Genomic DNA, 26,498 nt, shown 5'->3' with positions numbered 1-26,498 from the left:
GAAGTCAGCGCGGCCCGGGTTTGAATCCGACCTGTGACTCCTTTCTGGCAAGTCGTTCCTCCCTCTCTCTCTCTCTCACTCCCGGATTTCTGACTCAATGTTCATACCTCTAAATAATAAAAGAATAAAAAGCCCCATATGCGTCCAAAAAAAACATCTTTAGCGTATTCAGACAAAAAGGTCCTAAACTGTTTAAATGACGGGCTGATATCGACTCGAGATAAACGACCTCCCCCTGTAGACAGATTGATATCACAACAAGCCACTGTCTCTATGATGACCCCTTCGTACTAGAACTGTAATCTCACCCAGAATAACAGAATATTACTGATGCTGATCACAACCTTCACTGGGCGCCACTAGTTTGCACGCCCCATGTACGGAGGCTATAGTCCTGGAAGCAGGCGGACCATGAATCCCCAATCCACTGTCCTGTCTCTTCAATAAAGGCACAAAAAGCCCCAAAATAAATGTTTTAAAAACAGAATAAAGACAAAACAGAATGTGCAAGAAGAAAATATGAAACATTTATTTGAGGAAGCATTTTTATCCGACAGTCGGTCAGCGGGGAAGAAGTCTCCAGTAAAAACCAAAGAGAATGGAAGACGAAGAAGAAGAAGAAAAAGAAGCGCCTCTGCAGCAGAAACACATTTCAGCTCTTTTCTATATGAACTTCATTGAACGTAACTCTTCACTTTATCACAACGTACACATGAATGTACAGAAACGGACGTCCATTACCTTCTTGGACATCATATTCAATGACTTCTCCCTGACTTTCCAGGTCTTTTTTTTTGTTGCAGATCATCCTCAGTCTGTGTGTCTGTAACTCTCTGAGCATGTTTTATTTACAGTAACTTACATTATTGATGTATTTTGAAGCAACAAGCTGAGAAAAGCAAATGAAAAAAGTGCCCATTTGGGGCTTTTACACTGTATCATAACAGACATTTATGAAAACTCTGAATTATTCATAATGTCAGGGATATACAGACGTTTATGGACTCACACTGAAACATTTAGGAAAGTAAGCAAAGATATAATCAGTTTGCATGAACCTAGACCGTAATATAGGATTATTTTATGACCTTACTTTTTCAGATGGTTTCATACATATAAATAGAGGAAACATGTTTAATTTAACCTTGAACTTGTCTTAAATTAAAGTATTTGTAGATTTGACATTTGGCATCCAGGCTGTTTGTTCCAATGGATTAAGTATGGACTTAAAGGTCACATATTCTGCAAAATCCACTTCACCATGTTTCTCTGACTCTAATATGTGTCTCTAGTCTGTCTACAAACCCCCAAATTATGAGAAAAGTCCATCCTCTCCGTCTTCTGCCTGCTCCACTTTTCAGAAAATGTGTGCTCAAACAGGCCGTTTGGAGATTTTCCCGTCATGACATCACAAAGGGCAGTAGCCCCTCCCCCAGGTGGGTGACACTCCCACAGCTAGGTGTTTGTTCTGCCCTCTGAGTCTGCCTTCTCACCGTAAACAATAGGACATGGAGCGAGAAAGCACCGAGTACACCCAAGCCTCTTCCAGAGAGGGGGTGTGGTCAGACACAGCTCATTTACATATTTAAAGGTACAGACACAGAAACAGCCTGTTCTGAGCAGGGCTGAAATAGAGGGGTTTATAGGCATGATCAAATACAGGATCAGAGTGGATTTAGAACAAGAAACTTCACACACATGTTTTGGGGAGCTCTGAGACTTATTTTAACTGGTTCAAAATAAGTATAATATGTGACCTTTAATAACTTAAAAATCTACAAAAAACCTTAATTTAAAGTGTATTAAAGTAACTAATGTAATGTTATTTGCTATTTATTTTACTTCAAATGGATCTCTAAAGGCTAAGAAGTGGAACTGTCCTTATTATACAAGGCCTGGTTTGGTCACTTTTCTTTTCCTGTCTCCTAAAATAAAATAAAAAACTCAAAAAGGGAGAGAAAGATAGACTTTAAGTAAAGTAGCGAGGGAATGAAGGGGTTGAGGGAGAACATGGGAAAGACTGAAGCAGAAAAATAAACCAAAACAGAGACAGAGACGTCTGCATTTCTTTGGTTTTATTTTTGTAGGTGCCGTGCCAACTTCCTAGAAAGAGTTGTAGAGTAAAATCCCCCCCTGAGGGTGCAGAGCTTCCCTTCCACCACTTTCTGATTTAAAAAAAAAAATGTTCTACAACCTGCAGTTTTTCCCTTGGACTACTTGGCAACAGAACTGAAAACAAGGAATTAATCTCTTGGGGCTTAAACCGGCTTCAAAAAATGGTCAAAACTAACCACAAACGGAAAAATAAAGACTTACAGACGGTAACAGTTAGACAGAATTTGCTGCCTTTACCAAAAAGTTTCATAACCAAAGAGACTGTAGTAGGAGTAGGAAGGTTGGTTTATCTTTAAACATTCATCCACACAAATCGTTTAAAGCTCTCAACATCATGTAAATAACTTTAATGGTTATGTCACTGCTGGTAGGATGGTCTTTGTATAAAACAGGGCTACAGCAGGAAGTGGTGCTACATGACCAGAGGAAAAAGGTAATAGTGATATTCCCTTCAATGTCAGTGTAAATGACCAAGAAAAACAGACTGGTTCCATAGCTTTGATGAGATAATCCCAGACCGCTCCGTTTGGATATAAACTGTAACGCTCCACAAAACACTGTAGCTCCGCTCTTGCACTACGCTTTGCTCAGGTGTTAGTTGGGCCCTACATGTTTTGGGTCATTTCCTCAGGGGGATCCTTGGGTTTGTCTCAGGTACTACCCCGGTCCATATGTGACCCAAAGCTTAAGCATGAAACTCCAGTTTCCGAAACACAGACAGGATTGACAATTCAACCCCGATTCTTTGTGCATTGCAACAGTCCATTCATTGCTCGGAGCGTGCTTGGATACCTACCAACACAAACCAACCTGGCGCCACTTTTAACAGCTTTTCTCCCTCATTGTGTCAAAAACATCCATACAAAGACAGCTGTGGTAACCTGTTACGTTGATAAACCTTGTGGGGTTCTGGTTAGTTTGATAAGATTCATAAAGTCAAGACAAAGAGTGACCAACAGAGGTGGGCAGCACGACTATGGAAGAACTGGTCACTATCAGATGGCAAACACCATAAGACTGCCGCTATCCTCGCCATTCTACCAACCTGCTATCCCTATCCTCAACGGCCATTATCCCTGCTGCCTGGTTTCCCAATTGGTGGGTATCCCCACCATTGCCGTTCCCCATTGGCTATTATCTCAAATGGTCCATTCTCCAATGCCATTGTCTCAACTCTCTCTATTCCCGCCAACCGCCATGCCAACAGGTAGCTTTCCCCACCAACTGCCTCTCTGTCGCTATCCTCGCCATTCTAGCAACCTGCTATCCACATCCTCAACGGCCATTATCCCTGCTGCCTGGTGTCCCAATTGGTGGGTATCCCCACCATTGCCATGCCAATAGGTTGCTTTCCCCACCAACTCCCACTCTCAATGACTGAATTGACATCCCAAATGGACATTATCCCCATCAACCAACAAATATTGAATTAAACATCTCTAGACACAGTTTCATACCATCTTAATGACCTTTGACAGCAATCACGTTCGGGCTCTTGCCGATGGAAAAACTACAAATCTTCCTTTTGAGTTCCTCAGAAGCTTTTTGACCGCTGTACTAGGAGGTGTTTATATCCATCCAAACATTCCTTATCTGACCCCTCTGCAGAAAAGGAAGTCACACTTAATGGACTTGTTAGAAACACTTCCATTCAAAGTAAAAAGAACAAGCGGACATGGGGTTGTTTTTTGACATATTTGACCCGACTTGAGTGTTGAAAATCTTGTGGCCCATCGCTAAAGGTTTTGGTAACGCTATAGCATCCTCAACATAAAGACAAGTCTCTCTCTCTCTCTCTCTCGTGCTCGCTCGTTCACCCTGCAGCTGGAGGAAGCGAGGGATGACGTTAGGAGAGGAAGAGAGAGAGATAGAGATACACTTTAAAAGATTTGCATGTGAAATAGACTGGCACTTAGATCAAAAACTAGGGCTGGAAGTAGGCAAACACACACAAACAGTCTCATCAGTGTGTGTGTGTGTGTGTGTGTGTGTGTGTGTGTGTGTGTGTGTGTGTGTGTGTGTGTGTGTGTGTGTGTGTGTGTGTGTGTGTGTGTGTGTAGTGACAGCAGCAGCCCTGTGTGAGCAGAGAAGCATGTGAGGTTGATTACAGAATATTTACTGCTGAGTCTGTCTAGACAGAAAGAGAGGGAGAGAGGAAGGAGGAAGACAAGAATGAAGATGAGGGCCAGAGAGGAAGGTATAGGCAGAAAGACGAAAGACGGGAAAACGCAGCATTAGCATGGAAGGAAAACATAACCTACGTATTACGGAGGAAGGAAGAGGTATTATAGTATAGAATGAATGAATACATTAAGATAAATCAAAAGAATGACTGGCCAGTGTTCTGTTATTGAGCCCTCTCTTGTTGACTTAAATGGGCTGGAGTAAGTAGCCGTCAGGAAAACAGAGTCAAAACTAGCTATGAAGACCACAAACTCATTGGGGAAATGTTTACTGCTGGTATAAATAAGTGAGATTTAGGGTCCTTCTATATATTAAGACTTCTTTTTGAGACCAGTGCAGTCTCCTTCTGCTAGTGGTGTGCAGGTTTTCATTGGTTACGGATTTCAGACCCTAACTCTGAAGGTATAATATGTTGATGTCCCCCTTTAGCACCAGTTTCTTAAACCAAAGCTCCCCCCTCCCCCACCCCTAGCTCAGTGTTCAAACCGAGTGTTGATCTCCTTTCTGATATGAAGCCCAACGTTGATTCAGTTATTATTTCTTTCAAGTACTTTTAACCAAACAAAGTATTTTCTTCTGCTCGGAAAGTCCATGAATTGTACTCTTGCGACCAAACTCTGCCATTGTGCCTCCATATACTGTACAGCGTCCCTGAGTGGGCGGGGCCAATACATGACCCCCATATTGGGGCGGGGCAAATGGTTGGCCAAGGAGGGGTTCACTCAAAAAAAACTGAGGGTGCTGTCCTGTCAGTGTGAACACAGATCCCAGAACTCCCAAAAATTGGCAAAATTAGCACCAAGCTAGGGAACATAATGGAGTTTTTGGCAGCTTTAGAGCCTGATATTTACCACAGGATTGTAAATATTAGACTTCAAGTTGTCAAGAAAGTGATTTAAAGTAGATGGAAGCTCTTTGAAAAAACATCACCTTGAAGATGTGATAATTTAACAGTGATAGGGTTCCCCGTAGTGGCCAAAACACCTTCTTTATACTGCTTTAATATGACAAAATGTACAACACAATATGACAAAATACAGGTTTTGTAGGTGACTTTACTTTATCTGCTCTGGGCCTTCTATTTCTGTATAAATTATTGAAGATAAATGGTGCATAAATGAACAAAAAGTTCTGATTTCGGGAGGGTTGTTAAACCTTGAACGACCTTGAATATGAGAAAAGACTTTGTGCCAAACTCGCCGGAGAGAAAACTGCACAGTCAGACGGCGCACATAAACAACAGACAAGTGTGTCATTGTCGTGCATCCTGATAGTATGAGTCACACACACACACACACACACACACACACACACACACACACACACACACACACACACACACACACACACACAGGAGGTAACTTCCAGATGGGCAGCATTCCCGAAACCCGTCCTGTGAGCTCCCAGTATGAATTTTTCACCCACAAAAACACAAACACAGCCATTACGAAATCACTTTAAAAAAAAAAACCTGTATTTAAAACAGGAAATGAATGTGATGTAATATGTTCTGTGCAAACACTTTAAACCACATGGCGCACATTTCTCACACTGCAACACCCACTTGAAATCTATACTGGTGGCCCGAGGCAGATACCTAATATGGACACACACACACACACACACAAACACACACACACACACACACACACACACACACACACACAGAGTTTAATAGAGAGGCTGATGAATGATGCATTCCTTCACAGAGGGCATCGTACTACAGTAACACTCTTTCTTTTTCAGACGCCCACTCGCCAATTCATCCCTCTCTTTGCATCCTTTTTTTTTTTCATTTTTATCTTCCTATCTTCCACTACTCTCCCCCTCGATCCTTCTTCACAGTATTCTCAAATCCTCTCGTCCTCCTCAGTCATTTCTTTCTCCTCATTGTTGATATTTGCTATGCCTTTCCTTTTTGTTATTCTAAATCTTTCAACCTGCACCGCCCCTCCCCCGTATTTCACGTCTCCTTCTAAATAGCCCTTTTTTTTTCATATTTTCTTCATGAATTCAGTGTTAGCGCCTAAACTTGATAAGCACATGAAATGTATGTGTGCATATACTCCTAGAACATCACATACTTTATAGAAAAGTTTGACATTTTCACTTTTATGCTGAGAGAAAGACAAGTAGCTACTTTCGCAAATTAGCACTTTAGCATCTATGTTCAGTACACAGCTGGAGCTAGCACCTGATAGCCTAGCCTAGCATACGGACTTTAACCCTCAGGCATCAGTTTAATTTACTACCCTCTTAAGTCACTAAGGACAAAAATGTCCACAGTGATGCATGAGGGTTAAGCATTTGAAAAACAGCTAGCACGGGTGTATGTCAAATATTAGCAACGTATAACCAAATGCTGTTCATTTCTTTACAATACCACACAGAGTCGTATCCAAACAGCATGCAGAAAAAAGTGAATTTTTCAATCCGGATTATTCTTCTCCAGATTAAACCTTTAGAATAACCAGGCCCTGAGTCGAAGCTTCAAACTTCCGGTTATTTCAATGGTGTCGATCTTATCTTATTCATGGGGCTTAAAGCAAAAATTGTAATTCCACAAATCCATTTATCACATCTTCTTTTTCCCGCTTTTATCGAATTCATCCAAACACATCGTTCCCCCATTTTCTCCCGTTTGTTTATTCACACCTCCTTCCCCTTCCTTTGTTTGACTCATCCTTTATCTTCCTGCTTTTCTCTCTGAGCCCTCCGCGTCTCTCTCTGACTTTTTTTACAAACTGGTTTCTTGTCATTGTTCAACAATCTGCGGAATGAGACGGAGAGAGGGGGAGAAGTGAGACCCGGGCTTTGAGGGGGGGAAAGAAAAATACAAGGAGCCGCGACAAGAGGAGGACGAGTGACAGTTTCGACAAACGAGACGTATGTGACAGCTGAGAAGAGAAAAAGAGGCTCTGCCAGGGGATGGAAGAACTCCCCGAGTGACAGAAGATGGAAATGTAACCCACAACGTGCAAAACTGTAAAACACATGTACAGTCATATCCCCCGCAGCTAAACAATCGGCTCTGACGCAAATACACAAATTATTCAATCTCGAATGATTCCCTCTCACAGCAGGCCGATGTAAACAATCACCAGACCTGCTGAATAAGATGTCATAGAGGAATGTTTGATGTCACAGGATATTTTACAGGAAGTGCCAGCTGTTCTAACTGAATAAAATCGCTTGGAAATATTTCAAAAAGCAGATCAACCAGTCAATGCTGCTGCAAAGCTTGTATTCTGTGTAAAGCGAACAGACAAAATAAAAACCAGTTGAGGAAAATCAAACAACAGAAGAGCTCTGAACAGAATAAAACAGTGAACCCTTTTTTTATAAAGTTCCTCACATTAAGAGAGACAAACATATTCAAGTGCAGCTGCCTGAGGTGAACACGAGAAGCAGCCGCTCTGAAATTAACCAAATCTGCTGAATCGAGTGAAAAGCCAGCTGAGGGAAACACTTTAATTAACGCAAAATTGTGATTCTCCCTCTTAAAACAACAGACTGAAGACGAGACTTGTTTCTATCTGGGCCAACAGCTGCCTGCAGGATGTTAGACGCAGCATCGCGGGGTCGATGGTTTGAGTCCCAGAAAAGCTGAGAAAACACAGATAGAGAATAAGAAGGAGGGTAGATGATGCCTCCGATCTTTGAGGTGCTTTTGAGGAAGGTATTTCACGTTTATCTAAATTTGTGTTATATAACTGACTCGTGATTTGAAAGGATGATAAGAAGAAGATAACTTTTCTTACTTGAACAAGTGGAAATTACTTTTATTGAGATATCAAGATTCACAAGATTTACTCTTTTACTCTACAACATTGTGGAAGGCACCTTTGTGTTGCTTTAGTCACATAAAAGCTCTGTTTGTAAGCTAACATTTGCGTGCTTGCTAACAGACAAATTGCTAGCTAGCTTAAATAGCAAAATATTGTCTAATCCATTCAAACTCAAGGGGCTGATCCAGCTTGTAAACAGGTTTGATTGCTGTTTAATATAAACTTTAAAGGCTTTATATGCGATTTTTTGATCCAGCAGATCAAACCCTTGAGCCGGGTCCAATCCTTTCTTCTCCTATGTGCTGTGAGATTTATGTTTCACAGCTGATTTAACTTTTGTATTGTTTCAGAACTGACTGTGGATAACTCAAAATCAGTGCTATCAGATCGAACCCTTGAGCACCAGCATGAAACCAAAACAACTTGCTGTGTTAGCATGCTAATGCTAGCGATCTTTATTATGCTCGTATCTTCACACTGCATGTAAATTTACCTGAAATGAGCGTGATCTAGAAACACAGTTAAGCAGTGAGTACAGTATGTTATTCTTCTTTTCTCTAGTCCCTCAATTAAACAACTTTTATACACGAGGGGAGGAGTCAGTTGGCCGTCCTGGCGATGTAAACAAACTGAAGATAGGACTCTGAAAACTCTGAAAACATCACAGACAGTAGGACTCGGGTGTTACACCCATTGTAGACAGTCATGACTCACAGAGTTATTTTCAGAGGAGACACTTGATTTCTACATTTAAGTGTCCTTTAACAGCTCACGTTAAAAAGCAGCTTCTCTATTAGCCGCAGTGCTCACTATCCTGAGCTAGCTTGGTTGCTATCGCTGTCAAGGAGGTGTGCCGGGTCCAATCCTTTCTTCTCCTATGTGCTGTGAGATTTATGTTTCACAGCTGATTTAACTTTTGTATTGTTTCAGAACTGACTGTGGATAACTCAAAATCAGTGCTAATTAGAGGTTGTGTTGGAGTGTGTTCACTCCCAGGAGCTGCAGTGTCTCTACTGTCATAAGAGAGGAGGGGAGTTAATGAGAGGAACAGACACTTTACGTTCTTTCTTTGTTCAGGTGTAAAATACTTATCAACTTATCTTGACTTTTACACGCTTACTGATTCCATCTCTGGCTTTCAGAGGCGAAAAATGTGACTTTCTGTTACCACAACACTCTGCTAGAAGTCTGAAATGTCAAGTCTGTTTCTTTCTACTCCACTGACTACAGATCCAGACCCCCCCCCCTCCCCTCCCCTCCCCCCCACATGCTGACACTGTCAAAGTGGATTTTTCATAAAATGTCCACTTTAAAGGATCACTAGCTTGTTTTTTTTTAAAAAGTATATCCAACCCCGTCCCATAGAAAAATAAGTGAAAACACAACAGGTGTCCGAACACTTAAAGCCCGACAAATTCCAATATAAATCTTTAAAACATCTGAAATTGCGTACTATTAAACATTATTATATTAAATATTATTATTATATTAATATTATACTATTAAATATTCTGTCAATATTCAATTCAGGGGGCGCTTGTGGATCAGTGGTTAGTGCGCGAGCCCCATGTATGGAGGCTGTCGTCTCAAGCGGGCGGCCCGGGCTCACATCCCACCTGTGGCTTCTTTAGGGTTAGAGTTAGGGTTCATTCCCCACTCTCTCTCTCTCCCTGGTTTCCGACTCTGTCCACTGTCCTATCTATCCATTAAAGGCACAAAAAGCCCAAAAATAAATCTTTAAAAAAATATATATATTCAATTCAGAAAAAAAAATTGGGGTATGAAAAGACTATTTGGTACTAGTTAGTCAAAATTTATTTTTTGCTGCTTGGATCAAAAAAAGGAAATACACAAAAAAGGCCATAGGACGAATTAAATATAAATATTTAATTTGTTCTATTTGTGCAACCCGGGGCAGACAATCGCACCCAACTCTTCAGAGCACTCATTATAATGAGAGTTAAGCTTAAAACAATGTTAATCTTCTTTGTGGGGGTAAATCAGCGATGAGAGAATATCAGAAGTTATTTGAAGTCACTGGCTCGTCAGCAGTTTTGGGTCAAACCCGTTGTCATGAAAGCCTAATAGTGCATACTCCAGTATGGACATGTTCATGTTGCTTTCCCGTCTCTCAGGCTCTCTAACAACAGCGTTTTCAGACGACACAGACAAATAAGCTCATTTAAAACTGTCGGGGTACGTTTAAATGTCAGCCTGTGAGACGCTTCATTTTGTAATGTTTCCACTCAGACACACAAAAGCTCCGACAGAGAGACAGATGGAGAGCTCATGAGTCACACTCCTCTCGTCCTTTTCTTCTTAAAAGTCTTCTCAGAAATGTCCTCCAGGACGACAAACATTTGGAGTCACATTATGAAGTGTCTGTGAGCCGTCTGTGCGAAGGCTCTGCCGTGTGAGCAGAGCGCCACGACAGACCTACGTTAGCCCGAAGGCTAGCTAGCATGAGCAAACACCAGCTTGTTGTATTTCTCTGTCGCTCAGCAGAGCATGACTTTATCTGTGCAGAATATCTCAGGGGTTAAAGACATGATTTTATCATTTCAACAGAGATTTATTTATTTCCTTATATTATGAAGAACATCCTTTATCCGAACAACACGTTTTATTTACACGCTACGGACAGTGACTCTTTATATCAGATGAAGATCAAGGAAGGTCAAGAAAAAATGACCCCAAACTAGCCATTCAATTAAAAAAATAATGCCAAGTCAGCATAATATAAAATACTTCAGGTAAAACCACAAAAGCTGAAGAAGCGATCACAGAAAAAATGTAAACTTTGCAAAATTTTGGCCTCTAATCGAGCATAGCATTTCAAGCTAACGACAAATCCGTTAGCTTGAGGTTACAAGATAGAAAGTTGAGTGTGTAAACTGTAAGAACAGTTCAGATCCGTAATCTGATAAAAAAAAATTAAAAAAACGCTACGCACTTAAAGCGGAAAGATCTTCAAATGACATGAAGAAATTACACTTTTTTTTAAAGAAAAATTTTAATTACCGTATGTAAAATAACGTTTATTTTTTTTGTTTATTTTTCTATAAATTGAGAAAATTCAACAAAATGGAGTCATCAAGCAGTAAAGATGATTCTGTGCTTGTTTCATTCCTTGAAAAAAGAGCAAGGAGACTTTCACCTGTCGATAAAAGAGCTGAGGAATTCTCCAGATCGCTTCCAGGTGTGTTTCAGGAAGTCAGCGGTCCAGTTTGATACGCTGCTAGCTTTACTGAAACGACACCTTTTAAAAGAAGACCACTGATTTCCGTGAAGCAGCTGATCCAGAACAGCGTCTGGAAGTCAGTTTGAGGTAGGGACAAGCACAAAAAATAACCTGCGGAAAAAAAAAAAGAAAGTCGAAGCTGTTGCGAAAAAAATTAAAGTTTCAGAGTCGTCATGCAAACATTTCACAATATGAGATCGTATTGTGCGGCAATTTCGGACGAAATAAAAACTGATTGAGTTTTGCAAAAAAAAAAACGTTAACTTTTATCGTGCTTTGAGCTTACGTTTTGACACGATTCTGAAGTCGGATACTCCGCCATCAAACGTTGAATTTGGAGTCAAAAGCTTGAAAAACTCACAATTATTTTTACGTAATTTTACTACAAAACGGCAAAACTTTTCATAAGACTAAATATCGTTTAAAAAAAAAGTTTAAACGCACGTTCCAGTTGTTGCTCCATCGTCGTGGTCGGCAGAATGGAAACACGTTGACGCGCGAGCACGCCACTTATCGACACACTTCAGATGACAAATATAGAAAAACCAGAAGCCAGGACATGATGCGACCAGCTGGACTCACACACACACACACACACACACACACACACACACACACACACACACACACACTCTACCTTTAAAGAAGTATGGTCTGCAGGAGTCTGAGCTCTTCTTCTCATCCTCATCATCGTCCGTCCTCCCCCGTGAGGGCGATCGCCTCCTTCTCCAACGCATCACTCTTTTTTTTATGAATTTTCTATCTTCTATTCTTTTAATCGTTGACTCAACACTCTCCTCCTGCCGATCCTTCTATGTGGACACTTATTCTCCTCCTGTTCCCCTCCCCTGTTCTCCTCCTTTTTACCCCCCCCCTCCTCTCTCTCTCTCCATCCTCACCCCTTTGATTAGTCTCTCTCCCTCACGTGGGGTTTCTCTGGCGACAGAACTCGCCACAGTGACAGTTCACATGATAACTAAAATATTGTGTGTGTGTGTGTGTGTGTTGTCTTACCACATATCTGCATGTGATTGAAATGACGTCACATCATCGCCTGATATTAGTAAGTACTTTTCCGTTTTAATAGATTTCACACATTATAAATCGTACTGCATATTTGTTTTTATACGTATACTAAAGTGTGTGTTTGTGTGTGTGTGCTGGCTCTCTTACACGCCACGCTGCACTTTATTCTGCTGCGTCAGCCCTGCCCACACACACACACACACACACACACACAAACTTTCAGAGATAAATACACAGAACAACAGATGCTAAACACACACACACAAACAAACACACACAGCTACATGCACTGCTAACTCCTTTAAACGTGCAATATGTAGAATTTTATGACAATGTTTACATTAAAAAATCTAAAATAATTAAAAACTGACTAAACCTGAGGCGCTGGTGGTGCAGTGGTTAGTGCGCACGCCCCATGTATAGAGGCTGTAGTCCTCCAAGCTGGCAGCCCAGGATCGAATCCCAACTGTGGCTTCTTTCCCGCATGTCATTCCCCTCTCTCTCTCTCTCTCTCTCTCCCTGATATCCCACTCTATCCACTTTCTTATCTCTCCATTAAAAGGCACAAAAAACCCAAAAATAAATCTTCATAAATAATTTAAAAAATGGACTAAACCTGCGTTATGAATATTGTTTAGTACTTACATTACCTCAAATATTATATATTATACAACAGTTATCAAAGCAAGAGAAATCCATAACGAGGCAGACTCAGAGGGCAGAACAAACACCTAGCTGTGGGAGTGTCACCCACGTGGGGGCGGGGCTACTGCCCTTTGTGATGTCATGAATGGAAAATCTCCAAACGGCCTGTTTGAGCACACATTGAAGAAGTGAAAATGTCAGATTGATAACTTTTAACCACTGTGGGAGTGTTACATAGAAGATGTTAGTAAGATGTGCTAAAGACGAGAAAACTAGTATCAACTTTAAACATCACATTAGTTTATTTTTGACCATGTAATCAGCGGAGTGAGAGCTTTAAAACTCAGGTGTGGAGTGTGAGGAAACAAATTAATAAGCCAAGTGAGTGTGTGTGACGGGGCAGAGAGCCGACTTCACACAGGGTAACGATGAAGTCAGAGGGCACTTAGAGGACATGCTGTAACACTCAGACACACACATACAGAGGTGTGTTTTGACTTTTACAGGGGTGGCCTGAAGTGTGATGTGCACACAAACAAACACATAACTATTAATGATCCACCCTTTCTGACTCCACCAATCGTATCTTCTTTATAACATGAGATAAGGGCAACATTAGCTTAATTTTTAATGACACAAAAAGACGATTTATGTTCAAAGTAACAATTTAAATGACTGAAAAATGTGCATGCAAACTCCTGCACAGTCTAACTTGCACAAATATATCAATTGGCAACGTTTTAGTTCTGACACATGACCTGTTAGTTCATTGCAAGTAAGACGGAGTTCATTACTTTCCTTTGCACCTGTCTTACGAAATAAATGTTCAAAGTTTTTATTTATAATTTAAAGCACAAACAAAAAGAAAATCAGCTTCATTGATGTGTAAAGAAAAATACTAGCAGCCTTTGCAAAAAAAAAGCTGATCTAATAGTCGGTTCTAAAATGAGTCAATCACAGTTTAGGATTTTTGGGGTGGCCAATCAGATTTTGAGGGGGGGCTCATGCCGCCCCCAGGTCACTCCTTTGGACACGCCCCTGCACAAATACATTAAAAAAAAAAAACATGAGCCACAGAGGGACCTAAAAAAGTCAATCAAACCAACCAGAGCTGACAATTACAAAGCCACGATCATGAGGCATATTGCTGAAACATAACGTGGTGAAGAAAAATAAAATAAAAAAGCCTGAGAAAATGATGCAAGGATGCGGGCGGATGTTGTATGAGTCCCCGTAACCATGGAAACCCCATCTCTCTCTCTCTCTCTCCTGACACGCGATGCAGATTGTTTTGCAGCATGTGAGGAAGTAATGAGTCTCTTGGAAAAAGAATATTTGCTTTCATCTGAACAATTAACATAGTTTCTATTTTTACAGCAAAGTCTGTTTCAGTGTGGAAAGAATTTTTTTTTTCTCTCTTGTAGCACAAAACGTATGAAAGGTCTCAAAAAAACGAAGAATAAAAACAGGATGTCAGGTCACGTTTGAGGTAGTCTGGCTCATTCTAGACCTGATAAACTCTGCCCACAGGTGCAGCTTGTTCAAAGAGAAATATTCAAGCAATCACAACACAGCTTTGAAAGCAGGTTTAAGTTATGTAACACTGTCTACCCGGGCCAGAACTTTAAAAATATAAACAGCAAAAAAGAAGAAAATCATGACGAGATTAGAGATGTTTGAAGACATGTCGTTCCTTCCTGATGCGCTAAAAGGTGCACAACTACGGCTAACAATTACAGTCCGGCAGGGTTGGTAATTTTCGAAAACTAGCATGATTTTGAAAGTAGCATTCCCTCAGTGCTCCGTCTGCACCCCCTCCGCTCTGTGCTCCCTCTAAAGCCACGCCCCCTCTCACTTACTCTCTCCCCTCTCTACTCATCTCTTGCATTGTGTAGAAACTACGTCGTCTCATGTCTCATTCAGCGGTAAGTAAACTCACAGTATAAACGAGCAGGGAGACAGGGAGGCGTGTGATTGGTTCATCAGATTGGTACCTCGTGGCAGACATTGGTCAAAGTTTTTACATTCTTACAAACTGATACAGATGAAGGATTTTCTTCGTTCCTTTTTCAGAGAACGTGAGTTATTAATGTCTGTCAGGACCTAAAGACAAGTTCAACCAGAATATTAAAAAAGTGGATCTGGAGGAAAATGACCAACCCTGCCTTTAACTGAAGGGTCAGATGCAACAAACAACACAATGTAACGCCTGCAGAATGTATCTTAAATGCTGAATAATGAAGCGAAATGGCGTCTCACCAGGGTCGGTATGACTCGTGCAAAAACAACAACAACAAAAAAAACAACAAGGTGTTAAATCACAACACAGCAGCTCTGCGAGTTGTTTACAAACACAAACACACTGTTTCTTCACACCGTGTCCAAACCGCAGAGCCTCGCAGCTGCCAGGTAGTGGGATGGTAGCGGGGAGGCATGGACACACACACACACACACACACACACACACACACACACACACACACACACACACTAAACTCATCAGGGCGTCCTGATCCATGTGTTCGATGTCAGAACTTTGCGTTCTGTTGTCGTTCTTCCTCCTCCTCCTCCTCCTCACCACAGCAGCCTGCCAATAAACACTAAAGAGGAAATAACGCAGATTTTCAACCTCAGAGCCGTGCGTACATTTATTTTATTTTGATTTACTCTTCTCCTTTTTTTATCGTATTGCTCTTACTTTTTTATCTATTTATATTTCTATAATTTTATTTTATTGACTTTTGTCTCTCTGTTGTGTTTTTACCATGGACTGTATGAAACATGGACATAGTGTCAGTGATGTCACTCATTGGTTTCTGAAGAGGCGTTGTGAAGCTGAATGATGGAGGTCGCCATATTGGAAATATTGACACCAAATAACCTTTGGCTAAGCTGAGAAAGGCAATGAGGTGTAGCTACAGAGAAAATCAAGATCTTTAAGTTTGAATTCCTGCATTTAACATTTTTGCTCTCTCCTTGTTTACTTGTCTCCTTTCCTTGTTTGTGTCCTTTCCTTCTCCAGTGTTGATAACAAACCTCTCCAACTCGCTCTTCTTTTCCTGCTTTTGTTCACCAGGTTACTCCCTCCACAATGAAGTGATATTCCCCTTCTTCCTCCCTTATTAAACTCACAACATCATCCCCACGCACACACACACACACACACACACACACACACACACACACACACACACACACACACACACACACACACACACACACACACACACACACACACACACACACACACACACACACACACACACACACACACACACACACACACACAGTCCTCTCTGTCCGTCATCTGGAAGTGATTGGGTCCACCATTACAGCATGCCTTGGCCGGCGTTGAGCGTGTTGGTGTTGACAGCCAGCCTTTTGTCCGTTACAGCACAGAGAGAAACACACTGCACACACACACACACACACACATTGATAAAACCTGCTGCACACACACACACACACACACACACGATGCACGCCGTTAACTCACTCATGCCCATTAGTCAATGTTACGAGCTCAAATGACTCCTAACTAGCAGCTAAAAAACTCACTTACACAGACATCAGCCCACACACGTGCAGTACATGATCGAGTTTATTCTGACAGCATCGTTAGAAGACGTGCTGTGAGGCTCACATGGGCTGATGTAACAGTTTACTGGAGCCAAGAAAAACAAACAAAATCTTCACATGGAGTCGAACTCATTCAATTTGTTGGGAAAGATTCTGGTCCTGATTCACAAATGGATTGCTAGCGCTCTTTTTGCGCCTGCTCAACCTGTGCTGGTTATAGTCAAAAATACTCCAGATTCACAAAACACACAAAAATAAAAAATGCATCTTGAACTGCGCTGCAGAGCAAACAGCTTCTCTTTGCACCATATACACAAACAATCGCTCAAATGCCACAAAAAGTTTGAACTCATCCCGATCACAGCGTTTCAACCAGAGGTCTTCTTCAACAGAGGCATTGACTATAGAGTGGCAGCGAACGGCGCCGGGCAAAGACCTCAGCATGTTGAAAATGACAGTAAAGGTCCAGGTCTACACTCCCTCCCCCCCACTACGCTCTGCCAATGAAAGGCGTCTGATCCAACCTTCACAACAGGGTCCTAAGACGCTGACTAGACTCTTCTCCTCTGTCGCCCCCCGGTGGTGGAATGAACTTCCAAACTCCATTGGATCTGCAGAGTCCCTCTGCTCCTTTAAGAAAAAGCTAAAGACCCAGCTCTTTATGAATACCTACTAACTTAATGATGATGGTCTCCATATTATTGATGATGATGATGGTAATGACGATGGTTTTTGTTTGATAACGACGTCTTATAAGATGGTTTCTATACTGATTAGAGCTCTCAAGAACTGCCCTCAATGTTGTGCTTTGCCTCTGGTCACTTCCTGTCAGCACCTGTGTGTCCAATCAGACTCAAAGCTGATCGTTTGCTCTTACTGACATTGTTCCCTTTTTTCTAGATCCTTGCTTGTGTTGTTCTTACTCTCTGATGTACATCGCTTTGGAGAAAAGCGTCTGCTAAGTGAATTGTAGAATTGCAGAAAGCTCGTCTCCACATTCAGAATTAAAACAAGAGCAAACTACACGGAGCAGGAGAACACAAAGACAGCGCAGCAAATGATGGGTTTTTTTTTGTAGTTTTAGCGACCACAATCCAATCTTAGTGATTCTAACTAAAAGCTCTGAGGACATGGACATCCACTTGCTTGCATTTCTGAACCTGTCCAACGTCGACTTATTCACTAATGTGTGTCTTTGAGTGACTGTTTGAGTTCTTTAAGCTCAATACTAGAGCTACATCATACCTGTGTGTGAAGTCTCACCTGTTGTGTTTACATCCTGCTGCCGTCATAGACTCTACAGCTGCTCTTTGAACAATGTGCCTCCATTGAGACGTTCTTTTTGCACACACACACACACACACACACACACCATCAAACCCTTTAACAGTCTGTATCTTCAGATCTGTGCTTCCTCTCCTCCTCTTTCTCTCTTTTCCGTCTGTGATAGGAATCTGCTCTCTTGGAGTTTGCACACAAACTGTCCTCATGTACGTGGCTACTGAGAGATGGGCGGTGTGTGTGTGTGTGTGTGTGTGTGTGTGTGTGTGTGTGTGTGTGTTTGTGTGTATGCAGATGACAAAACGATGTAGTAGAGAAACACACGCACACAAACAGGGGAAAGGAGAGAGAGGATCCTGTAAGAGAGATTGGCGACAAACTGGAAAATCTACACATGCATATAAATAAAAAAAAACACTTGTAGGAAACTTGTTGGACCCAGAGGAGAGAGAGAGCTCTGCACATGTACTGTGTTTTATTACACACACACACACACACACACACTCTGGGCCCCTTCCTTTCATTATATCACTGCTGTTACTCAATCTCTTCTCTTCACGTTGCTTTTGGGTTTTTTTTCCACAGTGTGCAGAAAATTGGAGGATTTTGTCAATCCTCGTGTTGATCTGTTGATCTTTCTCTACTCCCACAAATCTCCTTTTAATTTTTTTTTTCTTTTTGCCTTAAAGCTTAAGAGATTGGTTATGAAAACAACAACCAATACCTCTTTATGACCTACAAACAGCCAACATCAGGAACAAACAAACTTCTATCTAGTTATTTTTTTTATGCCTTTTTTTTTTGTTTTCACAGCTCGTTCGGCGACCGAGTTATTTTTTTTTTTCCCTATCCAGACTGCCGTTTTCAAGACGCGATATTAACACCCCTGTGCGTATGGCCTTCGATATGAATGTAGCAGAGGGGTAATGGGGCGATGAAGTGATCCCCCATCTGCCAGCTTCAGAGGAAGTGGAATTATAGAGGCGAGACGGGATCAAGTTTGGACCATTTTTTTCAAGGGTTAGCTGTTAGCTGTTAGTTTAGATGGATAAGGGTCGTATATTTGAAACCTACAACTACAAAAAAAAAAGAAGGTTTCCTGAGTTTTCCGGGTTTGCACACTGGCTTTGATGTTTGTTATTATGAAACATTGATTATAGCCATTAAAGGCTTTATATGTGATTTTTTGATCCAGCAGATGTCGCCCTTGAGCACCAGCATGAAACCAAAACAACTTGCGCTGCATTGTTGTGTTAGCATGCTAATGCTAGCGATCTTTATCATGCTCGTATCTTCACACTGCATGTAAATTTACCTGAAATGAGCGTGATCTAGAAACACAGTTAAGCAGTGAGTACAGTATGTTATTCTTCTTTTCTCTAGTCCCTCAATTAAACAACTTTTATACACGAGGGGAGGAGTCAGCCGGCCGTCCGGGCGATGTCAACAAAGTGAAGATAGGACTCTGAAAACTCTGAAAACATCACAGACAGTGGGACTCGGGTGTTACACCCATTGTAGACAGTCATGACTCACAGAGTTATTTTCAGAGAATATACTTGATTTATATTATATTTAAGAGTGAAACATCACATATAAAGACTTTAATGTCTGATTTGATGTACTCAAACTTAAACCTGTTAAAAGTAAAAAAAAAAGAAAAACATAAAGACAGATTTAAAGAACACAGTTGTCGGACTATTTGAAATAAGATAAAGCTGATTTCCCTTTAAATCAGAACATTTGTATCAGCATGTAGCATCATGTTCTTAAAATCGAATCAAACAAAGACACTCGCCAATCACAACTTGGCGTCAAGTTTGAAGTATTTCTGCATCGCTAGAAATGAGACTGAAACATAAAAGAAAGGAAAAGTGTCAAATTACATAACTGTGATATTAAGTTGTGAATGTCTTCCTCATTTTTTGATCTCCCCATCCTTCCTCAAATGACGTCCTCTAACTTTCCCCCATCTCGTCTTTTTTTTCCATCACTTCTTCTCTCAACTCAAATATAAATCCTCCTCGGCTGTTAACCTTTCTCAACTACTTTTTTTCTTAACAGTTTTCTACTTTACAGTTCCCACTCTGACTCCCAAGAAAGCATAAATCCCCGTGTGACTGTAGCACGTCTATGTGTGTTTGTCTCATGCTGCTTGACAGAGCGGTCCTGATATCAGAAAAAGAAAAACTACATCCACAGGAGGAGCGCAGGACAACCAGGAAACACACACACACACACACACACACAGAGGACATGTTGGCTGTATTTCATGGAGGCCTACAACAGTACACTTGCTACAAGGATGGTTGCCATGGTTACCACCTAAAAAAATCCTGCAGTTGGAGGGAAAGGATATAAAGTGTGAAGAGAGAAACTTTGTCCTCCTTTAGCTGTAGGAATAAAAAAAGACGTGTGTGTTTATTTATATTCTTGTATATCTGTCATAGTGGGGACTGTTGACTTAAGACTTCACGAGTGAGGACCACAAAAAAAGTTATGCAAAAAATAGACTTTTATAAGTTTAGAATCATAGGCAATTGGTAAAAATGAACAAAATATGGATGGAGATAGAGAAATATCCATATTTTTCAGTAATCAAAACATTTTTTATCACGATCTAAATGAGCTATCGCCAACACATCAAACCAGCAAACAGGATTTTCTTTCCACTTTTTAACACAAAAAAATGTTTCATCAGTGATCTGACAACTTTATTGTGAATAGCTACATTTATAAGTATTCACTTCACTTTAAAATTCCAGATATATTCTAGTTTCTGCACGTTGTAAAGAAGGTTAAACTCCTTAAATTGTCTGATTTTGTAGCCTGTGAATTTTGTCTCTTGTGGCCGTTATAGGGTGACAAGGTTAGGCCCGGGTGTGTCACATATTTGACTTTAGATAATTGTGTTACATGTCATGTGTGGTACAGGACTTTGCAGGTGCAGGTTTGTTAAAAACAGACCTGTGTAGGACACTGAGGAGGATGTTTTTTTTTGGCTGGTGTTCTCCTTAAAATAAACATTCAAAAGGGCTGCTTTAAAACTTGTTTTTCTTCAGGTTCTGGTCACAATTGGATTTGAGGCTGGGGTATACAGAATAGGTCAAACAATGGTCTGCACAAGTATAGAAATCCAAACGTGTGTGTGTGAGTTTGTGTGTGTAACGGAAAGGGAAAGGACCAGGCTCTATGCCAAATCAGGAAGTAATTAGTGGGTCTGATTCTTTTACCTGAAGCAACAACGGACTTTCTTTTGTGACAGGAGTCTCTCTCTCTGATAAGTAGTTTTGATCTCTGCCTCTCTCTCTCTCTCTCTCTCTCTCTTTTCACTCTCTCTCTCTCTCTCTCTCTCTCTCTCTCTCTCTCTCTCGCTCTCTGGGTAATTAATGACCACATGTTGACCACAGAAACCACAGAGGGGCCCTGAGCTCCACCTCCACCTAATCCCAACTTTCTAACTAATCAGACTCACTCACACAGAAAAACTGAGCATTTGCAGACACACAATTACACACAAGAAAAACAACTTTACTCTCACAATCACACACACACACACACAAACTGTGAAAACACTGAGCGCTCCAACAGAAACATGAAATTCAGAACATTTACTGTAGTTTTTTCACTGACCCTGAAAACACACTTCACTTTACTACTTGCACTTACTTCAACAAAAACTCACAGATGGTATTTTTCTGCTGACAGTATCACACAACTTACTCCAATCTAAAATGCAAGAATGTGCAAAGATTTTGGATTTTGAAGATGGTTTTATAGTCTACGGATCATTCTATCAGTACGTTAAATATTAACCAAACTTGGAATTGATTGACCAGAAAACTGCCCAGGATGTATGAGCAACAAACAGTACAGGAATCAAAGGTAGAGAAACATATACCTGACAAATATTTTATAATTTAACAGAGATGACAAGCAAAACAGGAAAGATATTTACTGAAAGTTTAATTTCATGGTATTGTTATTGTTTTTTAAGTTTAATACCACTTGTGTTTTTTTCTCTTCCGGCAACTTATGAGCTGTCAGTATTGAATTTAACCAAACCCAAAAAATCAGGTTATCAATAAATTAAAGTCTTTCTCCTACAGTGTGTTGGAGTTTTGTGCTCCTGCCCTCTGAATCACTGCCTGTAGGAAGAGCGATGTTGGGGGAGGAGGAGGAGAAGTGAACATTTTTGACCCTGGAAAGATGTGGAGTCCACTGCCTGCAATGTGTGATTAAAAAAAACAAAAAAAACAGTGGGTTTACAGAACATCTCCAAACTGAAAGCCAAGATGTCCAAAGTCGCCCATCGCCCATGGACTGCTTCATTTCTGGGGTCGCAACCTGGATATATATTTCTGAACATCTGACGTTTTTAGAAATAACTATCCTAAAAACGTGTTGGAGAATGAAGAGGAGGGGAAAAGAAAAGGAGTGAGAAAATAAGAGACGGGGAATTTCAGAGGGGCCAACAGGGAGGGATATTGAGTCATGTGGCTGATGTTCACCCGTGGGAACAACGGAGGAGAGAGGGGGAGAAGAGGGAGGTTAAAGCCTCTTTCTTAACCGCTCATCATCCAGTTGATTTTCATAATACCATTTGGAAGGAGAAACCCGTCGTTCCTTACATTCAGTGTGTGATGTTTGATGCATTTCAGCAGCCTGTTGCAGAGCTGGGTGCAGGCTTTTGTCCTTAATTGGTATTGGTTGAGGCTAACATACCGAGGTATGCTTTATTCTTTTTTAAACTAAACTCACAACCTTGGCTCAGTTCCACCAACTTAGACGTTTTTTATTTCTGCTATAAAAATTAGGGATTTGATATGGGACTTAATGGGGAGGGTTGCACGGTGGTGCCGTGGTTAGCTAGGTGGATTAGGGTCTTGGTTCGAATCCCCTTAGGACAGGAGCCTCTCTGTGTGGAGTTTGCATGTTTTCCCTGTGCATGTGTGGGTTCTCTCCGGGTTCTCAGTCCAAAGACAATGCTTGTTAGGTTAACTGGTGACTCTAAATTGCCAGTAGCTGTGAGTGTGGCTGGTTGTCTGTCTCTATATGTCAACCCTGTGATTGACTGGTGAACAGTCCAGGGTGTAACCCCGCCCCCAACGGCAGCTGGGATCAGCTCCAGCTCCCACCCCGCAACCCCCGAGCGATAAAAGCGGGAAAAAAAAAAAAGGATGGATGGATCTGATGGGGATTCCTCGGCTTTTGGATTCTGCCTCAAGTGGACACTCAAGGAACTGACGTTTTTTAAGTTAATTTTAAGAAGATGAATTTCCCCAAGGGCACTAAACGTGTATCATATCATACGAGCAGTTAAGTTAACATCAGGGGAAGTCAAAAGTAGACAAAAGTTTACTTTGACTTCTTTATTTTTATGTTGAGTTATTCCTCTTTTTGTTTTGGCTCCTTAAGCTTTCCAAACTCTGACCACTTCACAACATTTAGTTATTTGGTTATTGTTGCTATTATGGTGACAAAGTTCACTTGACGTCGCACATCCGAGGACTCGTGCCATGCAACAGCGTTAAACATTAAGGGTAGAGCTCAAAACCCGTTCAAATGATGAACAAAATGTCCTTAGAAAGTGGCTTGCTATGTGTAAGCCATTAGATTAGATGTTTTGCAAGTTGCAGTACAGACCACAAACTAGCAGGTGAAGTCACAGCAGAGGGGATGTTCTTTAAACTGCTGAGGGAAAACACCTGCTTGGATATCACTGAAGTGGGAGTTGTCAAAAAAAGTGAAACCGGGTCTTGTTTGAGCTCCTCAGCCCGAGTCAGGGAACACACTCAACAAACTTTTAAAATTTGAGTTTGGGGTTGAAAGGAAAAAATGTGGTTTCCCAGAGAATTAAGTTGGAAAAAAAAGCACCAAAAAGAAAAACATGAAACTTCGGTTTCCACTCGCATACTTGGGATACTCCTGCCACTCACAGGGTCACCAGCAGCCAGCAGGAAACACAACCAGTGTGAGAAACAGAAAGCTGCAGAGGACAAACCTCCTGGAGTTCAGTTCCCCCTCTGAGCGACAACTTCCAAAGGAAATTGGTTCGCGCACAGCACTCCTATCAACACTCGCAAAGATACGACTAGCATCCCCTTCCTCTTGTATCAGCGCGACTCTTCACCTCCGCCCACGATGTGAAGGAAACCCGGCCCCGATCCCTGCGGAGCTCCGCCGTGTCGAGGACCACTGGGAGCAGCTCAGGAGATCCGACTCCCTGAAGGAACTCCAACATAGGGTGGAAAAATCCCCTCATCACACGTGTTACAGCGCTGCCTTATGCAACTCTGACCGAGATTCACTGTTTTTGGCAGGTGGAGAGGGGGAATGTCAGCGGATGTAAGAGGAGGGAAAAGATTGGAAGTTTTACATATTTACACTTTTATAAAACAGTGGATGACGATCATACGCCACACATTCAAAAATAACGGTTCATTCATTTTTTTTTTAATCGCATTCATTGTGTGCCATTTGGGATCCCACAGTTAATCCACTATAGCATCTTCCTGCAGCCGGAGTGATGGAAGTAAACAACATCACAAATTAATTTGTCATTTCTTAAAAACTCCAAGGATTTAGGCGTGCAGATCATTGCAGAACTTTTTGATTTGATTGATTAATCAATGAAACACCAGACATCGTAATGTTTTTAAACCTTGGTATCAAAGTTTTGAACATTTGGACAACCTTTGTGCACATGCTTTAATTATTCCAGCAAGTGTCTGAGGGAGGATGTGAGGGTCAAAGAGACTTTCAGGATGACTATAGGCAGAGTATTTTGAAGTTAAAGCAACCGTCATTGATGTTAGAGCAAAGATTCACAACAAAGCCTTTTGAATCTGCAAAGGAGGAAACCCCGAGAATACACGTCTCGTTATTCTTTTGGGGAAAGGTGGATGAACGTTTTCATTTTTGCAGAGAAAGTGGGAGGTAAAAGAGAAAAAGTGAGAGATGATGAGAGATGAAGGTTTTGGGCTCGGCTCTATTGATCCGTTAGCCGTGTTTTTCTGCCCACATGTTTGTGATACAGTAAGAACCCACACACACTGTGAGGACTGAGGAGGATCTGTGCATCTAACAGAAACACCTCTATTGTCTTTCTCACACACACACACACACACACACACACACACACACACACACACACACACACACACACACACACACAGGGTGGGATCCGCTCTGTAAAAGTAAACTAAAAAGCCGAGCTGCGTTTTGTTTTATCTTTTTGTCCTCTCGTTTCCCCGGCTTCACATCTGGTCTGTGTTTGGAGGGACTTTCTCTTATCGTGCTGTACGTGGTAACACACACACACACACACACACACACACACACACACACACACACACACACGCACACACGCACACACAGCCTCGTAAACTTGTTCACAGCCGACCTGCTCGATTTATTTGCTGTGATGCAATCAAAACAAAAAAAAAACATGTGATGAGTTTTTGCAAAGTTTGCAGGGAGACCAAATTGGCTCCAAATCTCCCATCATGCATTTTGGGTGAACTACTGTCACATGCATTTGTATAGAAGCAGCCATGCAGTGTAAAAAAAAATATATATATCAATATTGACTACTAAAAGAAAGGTTGTGCTTATGCTACTGAACACATGAATGCATTAATAACGGGGTTTACTGGGCAAAGATTCAGGGGCCCTTACAGTCAGTAGGCCTATAGACCAGCGCATCTTCTAAATGTGAATATTTACATTTCTTGTTGGTTAATCAAGACAACAACAACAATAAAGAGATACAACTGTCAGTCTTTCTCCAGTATGGGGGGCTTTGGGGCTCTTTGGGGGGCTTTGGGGGGGCTTTGGCGGGCTCAGTGCCCAGAGGCCTTTACTGTTTTTTTGTCCGCCCCTGATGGAGCGACACACTGGATTGTTTGGACTCTAACCTGACTCTAACATTTCACTGGGTAATTGCAGGTTACAGATTGTTATTGTGACACTTTAAATGACTCCTTGAAAGTCTGAAACAATAACCTCACCGTCACCTTTGTGTGAAACAAACACGAGCAGACGGCCAAACGTCCGTTTAACCACGTCTGACTGTAAAAGAAGTTTGTGATTTATTTCTGTGGAAGAGAGTTTTGAAAGTGTTTCAGACCGTGAGGATGAGAGTTATCTACACCACGAGCGGCAGACGCAGCTTCAGCCCTCCATCTGTGTCCACACAGGACACGTTCAAGGGCAGGAGAGAGTGTAGGAAACCAGTGTATTTGAGACAAATCTGTGTGTTTGAGGAGAAATACAGAACTCTGCTTTTTAAAAGAAAAACTTTATATCTGGTTTGGTTTTTTTTCTGCAAAAGGTTCAATAACTTTCTTGAAAATACAGAAACAAAAAACGTGCAAATATGTTTAACAGAAGGGCCTCCGACTAAACAGAAAAGTGAACTCTCAGTGGACTATACATGGTGTCACAAACTTTTGTTCAGATTTAAAGTGACCGCAGAAGGAAATAATCTCTCTGCAAAATGAAAGTAAAACTGTCTTTCTGTGTCGGAATCTGCTCAAACATCCAACAAGAACAAACACCTGTCGACACATCGTGAGCCTTCACTTCAAAGTGAGTAAAATCAGACGCTTTAAATGACTCAAATTCACTCCAAAACT

At 41.3% G+C, this 26,498-nt stretch overlaps 1 protein-coding gene across 1 annotated transcript in view; it reads right to left on the bottom strand.

Annotated features, from left to right (window-relative positions):
- The window catches only part of nhsl2 (NHS-like 2), a 124,899-nt gene that overhangs the window by 97,460 nt on the left and 941 nt on the right, over positions 1 to 26,498 (bottom strand). The gene's annotated exons all lie outside the window — the stretch shown is intronic.

The sequence above is a fragment of the Labrus mixtus genome, chromosome 23 (assembly GCF_963584025.1).
Source record: "Labrus mixtus chromosome 23, fLabMix1.1, whole genome shotgun sequence".
Classification (NCBI taxonomy): Eukaryota; Metazoa; Chordata; class Actinopteri; order Labriformes; family Labridae; genus Labrus; species Labrus mixtus.
The sequence above is the reverse complement of the archived record's forward strand: the minus strand, read 5'-3'. Positions and strand labels throughout refer to the sequence as shown.